We start from the raw sequence: 11,112 nt of genomic DNA, 5'->3' as shown, positions 1-11,112 counted from the left end.
GGAAGGGATTGGGGGCAGGAGGAGAAGGGGACGACAGAGGATGAGATGCCCTGATGGCATCACCGACTCGATGGACATGAGTTTGTGTAAACTCTGGGAGTTGGTGATAGACAGGGAGGCCTGGCATGCTGATTCATGGGGTCGCAAAGAGTCGGACACGATGAGCGACTGAACTGAACTGAACTGAAGGATTGGCCATGAGGGATGTATAGGGACCACCACTTCGTTTACTGCTCTCAGGTCTTGTCCTATCCTGTATTCCCCATTTGGCTTAACAACTGGTAGAATAGGAGTGTTGTACAGAGACAGAAGAACACCCAGAGGCCATGCCTTAGGAATTTACCTATGAGGGGTTGTAAGTTCAGTTCAGTTCAGTCACTCTGTCGTGTCCGACTTTTTGCGACCCCATGAATCACAGCATGCCAGGCCTCCCTGTCCATCACCAACTCCCAGAGTTCACTCAAACTCATGTCCATCGAGTCGGTGATGCCATCCAGCCATCTCATTCTCTGTTGTCCCCTTTTCCTCCCACCCTCAATCCTGCAAGCATCAGTGTCTTTTCCAGTGAGTCAACTCTTCGCATGAGGTGGCCAAAGTATTGCAGTTTCAGCTTTAGCATCAGTCCTTCCAATGAACACCCAGGACTGATCTCCTTTAGAATGGACTGGTTGGATCTCCTTGCAGTCCAAGGGACTCTCAAGAGTCTTCTCTAACACCACAGTTCAGAAGCATCAATTCTTCGGCACTCAGCTTTCTTCACAGTCCAACTCTCACATCCATACATGACCACTGGAAGAACCATAGCCTTGACTAGATGGACCGTTGTTGACAAAGTAATGTCTCTGCTTTTAATATGCTATCTAGGTTTGTCATAACTTTCCTTCCAAGGAGTAAGCGTCTTTTAATTTCATGGCTGCAGTCAGCATCTGCAGTGATTTTGGAGCTCCAAAAAATAAAGTCTGACACTGTTTCCAGTGTTTCCCCATCTATTTCCCATGAAGTGATGGGACCCGATGCCATGATCTTTGTTTTCAGAATGTTGAGCTTTAAGCCAACTTTTTCACTCTCCTCTTTCACTTTCATCAAGAGGCCTTTGAGTTCCTCTTCACTTTCTGCCATAAGGGTGGTGTCATCTGCATATCTGAGGTTATTGATATTTCTCCTGGCAATCTTGATTCCAGCTTGTGCTTCTTCCAGCCCAGCGTTCCTCATGATGTACTCTGCATATAAGTTAAATAAGCAGGGTGGCAATATACAACCTTGACGTACTCCTTTTCCTATTTGGAACCAGTCTGTTGTTCCATGTCCAGTTCTAACTGTTGCTTCCTGATCTGCATACAGGTTTCTCAAGAGGCAGGTCAGGTGGTCTGGTATTCCCATCTCTTTCAGAATTTTCCACAGTTTGTTGTGATCCACACAGTCAAAGGCTTTGGCATAGTCAATGAAGCAGAAATAGATGTTTTACTGGAACTCTCTTGCTTTCTCCATGATCCAGTGGATGTTGGCAATTTGATCTCTGGTGCTTCTGCCTTTTCTAAAACCTGCTTGAACATCTGGAAGTTCACGGTTCACATATTGCTGAAGCCTGGCTTGGAGAATTTTGAGCATGACTTTACTAGCATGTGAGATGAGTGCAATTGTGCGGTAGTTTGAGCATTCTTTGGCATTGTCTTTCTTTGGGATTGGAATGAAGACTGACCTTTTCCAGTCCTGTGGCCATTGCTGAGTTTTCCAAATTTGCTGGCATATTGAGTGCAGCACTTTCACAGCATCATCTTTCAGGATTTGAAATAGCTCAGCTGGAATTCCATCACCTCCACTAGCTTTGTTCGTAGTGATACTTTCTAAGGCCCACTTGACTTCACATTCCAAGATATCTGGTTCTAGGTGAGTGATCATGTCATCGTGATTATCTTGGTTGTGAGGATCTTTTTTGTACAGTTCTTCTGTGTATTCTTGCCACCTCTTCTTAATATCTTCTGCTTCTGTTAGGTCCATACCATTTCTGTCCTTTATCGAGCCCATCTTTGCATGAAATGTTTCTTGGTGTCTCTAATTTTCTCAAAGAGATCTCTTGTATTTCCTATTCTGTTGTTTTCCTCTATTTCTTTGCATTGATCGCTGATCTCTCCTTGCTCTTCTTTGGAACTCTGCATTCAGATGCTTATATCTTTCCTTTTCTCCTTTGCTTTTCGCTTCTCTTCTTTTCACAGCTATTTGTAAGGCCTCCTCACACAGCCATTTTGCTTTTTTGCATTTCTTTTCCATGGGGATGGTCTTGGTCCCTGTCTCCTGTACAATGTCACGAACCTCCATCCATAGTTCATCAGGTACTCTATCTTTCAGATCTATCAAATTCAGACTTAAATTGAAGAAAGTAGGGAAAACCACTAGACCATTCAGGTATGACCTAAATCAAATCCCTCATGATTATACAGTGGAAATGAGAAATAGATTTACGGGACTAGAGGGGTTGTAAACCCTTCTTCATTTCCAACTTTATAGGATATTGTCTGTTGTTAGGATAGGCAGTTTCTGGCCTAAGGCTAATTCTTCCAGGTTGGGTGTTTATGGCCCTTCCAGGGGTTCCTTTGTCCCATACTGAAGCGTCTGCTGCCTATAGTATATGACTGGAAGTAGAGTCTTGCTCTTCTAGCTGGTGTGCGTTAGAGTCAAGATAAGGGGCTGCGTAGGACCTTTTAACCAGAGAATGACCCCGAGGGAGCTCAGGAGGTCCTTTCCCAGGAGTGGGGTAGGACACTGGGTCACAACTAGAAAGTCATGCAAAATCAGCCGCTGCTCGAGATGGCAGTGAGGGGCCCAGTAGAGTCATGAGTGCCCGGTTTTCTGTTGACACCAGTCACAGTACAGCTTTTGGAGCAAAGAGGTCCAGTGTGAGAAATTAAGACAGAGTGCGTGGCTTCCATATCAAATTAGGAGATCGATTTTCATATCTGTCATGTCAGGGGCTCCCCAGGGCTCCTCAGTGGGTGTAGACGTCTTGGGGGGAACTACCAGAGTCCGCTGGCCACCTCAGTCCTGTAGTGTGGCCATCTCAGGACTGGGAGCACCCCGCTTCCCCTTCAGGACTGGGGGCACTCCCTGTTCCAGTGATCTGTTTGTTTGCATCTTGGGTGTGGCCCCAGGGGTTCTTTCTGGCAATCTCAGTGGCCTCTTGAGTTCCAGTTTAGCATTTTCCCTTGTTGGTCTTATCTCCAGATGGATAGTCGGATTTTCTTAGCCCCCTTGGGTTGTTCTGAGGTCACAAGGCATGATGGACAGCAACAGCTATCAATTTTGCATGAACCCTGGCCTGTCTTTCTTCATGTTGGGTTCTGTCCTTCTCTGAGCTTGATCTTGATTATTAAAAACCCAAAGGTCACATCTAAGAGCTGGGGGATGGGTGTTTGTGGGCCAAACTGTAACTTTTGGAGCTTCTGCCTAATATCAGGGGCGGCCTGGCCCAGCAAGGACTGACCTTCATCAGAGGAGGGCGTCTGTGTTAGTATATTTCCTTAAATGGCTCTGCAAGCCACCCGTGAAAGAGGGCTGGATTTGCTCTTTTTTTTTAGGTCACTTCTTTAACCTTTTCATAGTTAACTGACTTTTGGATACGCTTTCTCATCCTTTCTAATACGCACTGAATCATGTACTTCCTGGTTTCTGTTCCCTCCTGGGAATTATAGTTCCAAGAGAGGCTTTTTGGGGTTACCCAGACAGGGATCTATATGGCATTGTTCTGGATTCCCGTCGTAACTTAAAAGGGAAACATTCACTGTGTCTAGAACCCTTGATGTCCTGTGAATAGAGGACCAGGGTGTCCCTCAAATTCCTTTCAGCAGGAAGCCCCTTAGGTGGCACCAACCTTGACTTCCTCAGCCTGCCATTGAAGACTGGTTTGTATCTCCTGCTGCTGAGGCCACTGCGTGGGTAGGAAGAACACTGAGTGATCTTAGCTGTTCTTATACAAACTTTTAAAATGAAAATTCGGTTGATGGAAAATAAACAGTTTCTGAAAAAAATAAAAATATTCCAAGAGGGTTCCTGATTTGGTACTGTTTCTTCACCCATAACATAATGTTCGGGTTGGTCTTTGGCAAGTTGGTCAGCCTACCCCTGGGCTGCTTCCAGATTCTCCATTTTCCCTCATGGGTAGATAGAACTACCCGAGCATCCTTCCAAGTGAAATCATAGACCAGCCTTAGGACATGAAACCCTTCAACAAACTTACTAGGGTCTTCAGTTTCTGTGTGCATTGGACTAAGTCAGTTAAAGAGAAAGGCACATGTAATCTGATTATCCCTTTGCCATTTGCCACTTCCCTAAGAGGGGCATACTTTCCCTTATCCTGGGTGATAGGAAGCTCCACTGTGAGTTACCCCAGAGGGCCTAGTCTCTCTTTCTTGGGGTAACAATGTATGGAGGGACATTGGGAAGGTGGAGTTTGGGTCAGTCAGAGGGACCAGGAGAAGTAGGTGGCTCCAGAGATGCAGAGATACTGTCAGAAGTAGGAGGAGCTCGGTCCCCCTGAAAGATAAGAGAGCTGAGAAGAGGATCATCTAAAATGTCAAGAGAATCTTCTGCTGGTTCCCAGGCTTTCAATTACAAGAGTTGTATAGGGCAGGGTTTGGGTAAAGGATCATGAAAGCCTTTATAGAGAACCTGACCTCACCCCATTTTCCCATCCTGTGGCAAAGATCCAATTGCAGAATGGTATTGTAATTGAGAGACCAACTTTCAGGCCATTTTTCTACATTTCCCAACTTATACAAGGCCAAGCCCTGTTACAGTAGAATTTAAATTTTTCCTTTTTTGGCCCATCCATTAAAATATTTCTAATTCTTAAGGATATACTGGAGAGGTGTCTCTTCTGGCTTGGAGGGGGATTCTCCCATGTTGAGAAACCTTCAGCCAAGAATGAGAGAGCACTCCAAGAAGGGAATCCAGCATCCCAGAAACATTTAACAGGAGGCATTAACCTGAAGCAGTTCCGGCTGTCCCTCAAATTCCCTTTGAATTTGATGGGGGTTCAGGCATCCTCTACTCTCCTGCTGATTGCCGACCAGACGTGTCTGGCCTTCCTTGTGACTTTGTGCAAGGTTCCTCCCCCGGCATGGCCAGAGAAGGGCTTTTGAACCAGTTCAGACTGGTTGCCTGGAATTTCCTTAGGAAGGATCCATTATCTATAGAGTTTATGTCCTGTGATGAGTCTTCCTGTGCTGGGGTGTATTCCTCGTGACTGACTGAGCATCTATAATGTTTATGATTTGGGATTCTGGGTAGCAGCCAGTCTGATAGGCTGTCCATAATAGGATTTGTAGACTGCCAAGGCCTGGAGTGAAGAGACCCAATAGATGTAAAGAAGAACCCTTGAGGAAATTGGAGTTGGGTGCAATGGAAGATGGCACAGGGTTCAAGGCTTGAGGGCTGAAAGGCAAAGAAATTCTCAAAGTAGATTTCTGGGTGTTGAGTGAAGTGAGAGACTAGACAACAGAAGAACCCCAAATTCTTTTCTCTGTCTTCCTGGCAGCTGAGATATGATTGAGAATCTTCTGACGATTTTGTCTGACATAGTCAGCACCAATTGTGACTGTGGCGGGGATGCAGTTTAGGAATGATATTTAGGAAATGCTTCCTTGGAAGGGCACAGCAATAAGGAGTGAGAAAGAGACCTTGTTTTGGGAGTAAAGTGGAAAAGAAAACTGTAGTGGAGGGTTCCGTATGGGACAGTGAGAGAGACCCCTCGGGCTCCTGCACTGTCGGAAATCATGTTTCCACCATGTCTCAGAGAACAGCATCAGCCATCACCCAAGCATTATTTGAATCGACATGGCCTGGGGAATTAGCCTGCCACCCCCATGTTGGGGGGTACCTGTGATGCTGAACTCTGCATCTGATGATTATGCCCTTGGGTCTTGAAAGCAAACTGGAAAGTGAGAGACAGGAAGCAAGAAAAAAAGTTGGGGGACTCAAGCTGCAGCTGGGCAACGCCTGTGGTTTACCTTGACTTTCTGAATTCCCAGATTTTGATACCAAATGTGATCTCAGGTGGTCTCGTCCTGCAGCGGCTTGAAGCAGGGCTGGGTTTCCCCGCCAGAGACTGAGGCTGGGTCATGGCAGTGGAAGCACCAGGTCCTAGCCACTAGATCAGTGGTCAGTGACAAGGCCCTGGCTCCTTGGCTTTCAGTTCATTTCAGTCGCTCAGTCATGTCTGACTCTTTGCAAACCCATGGACTGTAGCACGCCAGGCTTCCCTGTTCCCCACCAACTCCCGGAGCTTGCTCAGACTCATCCTAACATCTCATCCTCTGTCCCTTTCTCCTCCCACTTTCAATCTTGCCCAGCATCAGGGTCTTTTCCAGTGAGTCAGTTCTTCGCATCAGGTGGCCAAAGTATTGGAGTTTCAGCTTCAACATCAGTCCTTCCAATGAATATTCAGGATTGATTTCCTTTAGGATGGACTGGTTGGATCTCCTTGCAGTCCAAGGGACTCTCAAGAGTCTTCTCCAACACCACAGTTCAAAAGCATCAATTCTTTGGCGCTCAGTTTTCTTCACAGTCCAACTCTCACATCCATACATGACCACTGGAAAAACCATAGCCTTGACTAGACAGACCTTTGTTGGCAAAGTAACGTCTCTGCTTTTTAATATGCTGCCTAGGTTGGTCATAATGTTTCTTCCAAGGAGCAAGTGTGTTTTGATTTCATGGCTGCAGTCACCATCTGCAGTTATTTTGGAGCCAAAGAAAATAAAGTCTGTCCCTGTTTTCATTGTTTCCCCATCTATTTGCCATGAAGTGATGGGACTAGATGCCATCATCTTAGTTTTCTGAATGTTGAGTTTTAAGCCAAGTTTTTCACTCTCCTCTTTCACTTTCATCAAGAGGCTCTTTAGTTCTTCTTTGCTTTCTGCCATAAGGGTGGTGTCATCTGCATATCAGAGGTTATTGATATTTCTCCCAGCAATCTTGATTCCAGCTTGTGCTTCATCCAGTCTGGCATTTCTCATGATGTAATCTGCATAGAAGTTAAATAAGCAGGGTGACAATATACAGCCTTGATGTACTCCTTTCCTGATTTGGAACCAGTCTGTTGTTCCATGTCCAGTTCTAACTGTTGCTTCTTGACCTGCCTACAGAGTTCTCAGGAGGCAGGTCAGGTGGACTGGTATTGCCATCTCTTTAAGAATTTTCCAGTTTGTTGTGATCCACACAGTCAAAACTTTGGCATAGTCAATAAAGCAGAAGTAGATGTTTTTCTTGAAATCTCTTGCTTTTTTGATGATCCAGCAGATGTTGGCAATTTGATCTCTGGTTCCTCTGCCTTTTCTAAATCCAGCTTGAACATCTGGAAGTTCATAGTTTACACACTGTTGAAGCCTGGCTTGAAGAATTTTGAGCATTACTTTGCTAGCATGTGAGATGAGTGCAATTGTGCAGTAGTTTGAGCATTCTTTAGCACTGCCTTTCTTTGGGATTGGAATGAAAACTGACCTTTTCCAGTCTTGTGGCCACTGCTGAGTTTTCCAAATTTGCTGGCATATTGAGTGCAGCACTTTCACATCATCATCTTTTAGGATTTGAAATAACAACTGGAATTCCATCATCTCCACTAGCTTTGTTCATAGTGATGCTTTCTAAGGCCCACTTGACTTCACATTCGAAGATGTCTGGCTCTAGGTGACTGATCACACCATCATGGTTATCTGGGTCATGAAGATCTTTTTTGTACAATTCTTCTGTGTATTCTTGCTACCTCTTCTTAATATCTTCTGCTTCTGTTAGGTCCATACCATTTCTGTCCTTTACTGTGCCCATCTTTGCATGAAATTTTCCCTTGGTGTCTCTAATTTTCATGAAGAGATCTCTAGTCTTTCCCATTCTGTTGTTTTCCTCTATTTCTTTACATTGATCACTTAGGAAGGCTTTCTTATCTCTCCTTGATGTTCTTTGGAACTTTGCATTCAAATGGGTATATCTTTCCTTTTCTCCTTGGCTTTGCAGAAAAGAATTCCCACAAAGACAGAAGTAGTGAAACCAGAAAAGTGTTTATTTAGGAGGAAAAAGAGTACAGTACCTGTAGATAGACTTGGGTGGACTCAGGGAGAGAGCTGAGCCCTTATGGTAGTTTGAATGACTTTTATGGGGCGTTTCTTCTGACTTTTTCTTTGGCCAGTCACTTTGATTTACCTGGCTCAGAGTCCATATTTGGTATATCTCAGGATCCTCACATATCTCTTGGCCAAGATGGATTCCACCAAAGAGGCCTATATAGTTAGTATCACTTAACATCACTCCCCTTTTGACCTCCAAGGAGTCTTTCTGCGCATGTGTAGTCAGGGAGGTCTCCTGACCTTGAGAAGGAGAAATATGTGATCTCTTATGTTTTGTCTGGGCAGGGCTCAGCCTCCTCCCTGATTGTCCTGCTCTTTTCATCTTGGAGTATCTATCCTCGGGTCGGGGGCCCATCTACTTCCTGCCTCAGGATGTTTTGAATAAATTGGTTCTACCAAGGCCAGTGGGTCCTCTCTCACTGCTGCCTTGCATACATCATGGTGGTGCCCAAGCTTGACCTCTCAAGGCTACTTCTTTTCCAGCTACATTCATGTACTCAAGTGGCCAAGGTCACCTTCGCCTTTGGAGACTACTTAAGTTTACTTTGCAAATTTATCCCCCTCCTCAGGGCTTCCATTGTGGCTAACACTGTAAAGAATCTGCCTGTAATTCAGGAGACTCGGGTTCAATCCCTGGGTCAAGGAAGGAAAGGCAACCCACTCCAGTATTCTTGCCTGGCAAATTCCATGGGCAGAGGAGCCTGGCAGGCTACAGTCCAGGGGGTGGCAAAGAGTCAGACATGACTGAGCAACTAACATTTCATTTCATTTTCCAGCTATTAGAGCTGAGTAGCAAAACAAATCACCAAAGTTCCTTTCACTTGGTCATCTATTGGGTATGGTTTACTAAATTTAAATTTGTGTAACTAAGAAAAATTGTTTAAGTGATTCTTTCGGTAACAAAGGTCTACCTAGGGACTTTTTGACATTATCCAAACAGAAATAATCTGATACTTTCTTACTAAATAAGGTTAAAAAAATGTTCTGCTTCACCAGACACAGCCACATGTGTGCAAATAACCTAGCATGTCTCTGTCACTTTGTTGTTTAGTTGCTTAGTCATGTCTGACTCTTTTGTGACCCCATGGACTGTAGCCCACCAGGCTCCTCTGTCCTTGGGGTTTCCCAGGCAAGAATACTGGAGTGGGTTGCCTTTTCCTCTTCCAGGGTATCTTCCTGACCCAGGGATCGAACCTGCATTTTCTGCTTGGCAGGTGGATTCTTTGCTACTGAGCCATCTGGGAAACCCCCTGTCACTTAGTCGGTGCTCAAAAAATATTAATTCTTTCCTTCCTCCATTCCTCTTCAGCTTGACCACACCTTAACATCTTTCAGCTGAGAACACCAGCTTTCCAGAGATCTAACCCACTCCTAAATATCCATTTCTCTGCTTGTGAGTGAAAGTCACTCAGTCGTGTCCAACTTTTTGAGACCCTATGGACTGTACAGTCCATGGAATTCTCCAGGCCAGAATAATGGAGCGGGCAGCCTTTCCCTTTCCCAGGGCATCTTCCCAACCCAGGGATCGAACCCAGGTCTCCCTCATTGCAGGTGGATTCTTTACCAGTTGAGCCACAAGGGAAGCCCATTTCTTTGCTTGACTCTGCATAAACACAATGCAGATGGTTCTGGGTTGTCTCCTGGCAAGCTCACCAAGCTTGCTTTAGATGTTAGCTTGTTCTTGGGCATAAAACAAGACCTGTGAATGGCCTCCCGCAAGGGTCTCCCTTCAGAGCTGCTTTTAGGGTGTAGGTTGCCTGAGTCAGTTTATGCTTCCTGGAAATAGCGAGATTTCATTTCACATTTGTATTCAGCTTGTTTTTGTACACAGCAAGCATGCCCAGAGCATTTTGTCATGGAAAGTAATTTGCTAATCTAGAAATGAACAATGCAGAGCTAGTGTCACTCTGAAGACACGTGGGACCATTTATAAAGTGTTCCCTGTCCTCAGCCTCTGTGCCACAAATATACTTCCTGCTTTCAGTGAGAAAGGGTGTGGTGTCTGCTGTTTTGGAGCCTTAGTTTCATGGGACCGTTCTTTTCTCGCCTGGTTTTGCCAGCAAAACATGTGATTGTGTGGTTAAGACACACAGAGAGGCCCCAGGCCATTGCGGTCACAGCCTGACCAGAGACTCTGTCTCAGTCTTCCCCAGACAAGCTCTTCATCACATTTCATTGCTGAATTTGCAGACCTCACCTCAAGACCCAGGGGTGGGGCATCTCAAAGCCGACTCTGTTCCCCGAAGGAAAGTGACATTTCTCTTGAATTATTTTGGGTTCAGATCAGAAATGAGTTTCCACGTGTCTCACGAGATGCACCAGTTGCTTAACACCGTATTACGCTTACAGGCGTTTAACCATTGGTTTTAGACACACAGTCTAATAGGCAGAGAAAGAAGAAAAAGACTAATTCCAAAGCACTCTTGAAATGATCCTTATTCCCTCCTGACAGTCCTTTAACTGGCCTTCTTTTGTTTTAATTTCTTCGACAGAAAGTGAAAGTGTTCGTCACTCAGTTGTGTCCGCCTCTTTGTGACTCTGTGGACTGTAGCCTGCCAGGCTCCTCTATGCTGCTCATAGAATTCTCTAGGCTGAAGTGTTTCGCTCGTGCTATGAGGTGTGGCTTTGGCTTAGCTGCCTTTGTTTTTTTCTTTTCCCCCAGAGTTAGCTTTTCTCTCTGCAAAACATTGCATCCTGACTCTTGGAAATCCCCACTGAATCTGGAGAAATTATGTCTTGCCAACCAGCCTCCTTTCCTGGAATCCAGCGTGATTGCTTACGGCACCCCAGTTGCTCCACTTGACAGTAAGTTTGCTTGTCTCATTTCACTTGAATGTTCACCGGTAAGTATCGGCAGATGTGGAAAGCCTTCCTTACCACAGTTTATTATGTTTCTTGGCCATGATAATTACTTTTATAATACCACTTATGAATAAATTGACCAAATTAGGATGAATCACCTGGCTGGCTCTTGGCTCCTGGAATGATCCTCCACGTG

Source organism: Moschus berezovskii, chromosome 5, assembly GCF_049115385.1.
Source record: "Moschus berezovskii isolate FMDL1 chromosome 5, NW_MosBer_1.0, whole genome shotgun sequence".
NCBI classification, from domain to species: domain Eukaryota; kingdom Metazoa; phylum Chordata; class Mammalia; order Artiodactyla; family Moschidae; genus Moschus; species Moschus berezovskii.
Note: the sequence above shows the minus strand (reverse complement) of the source record.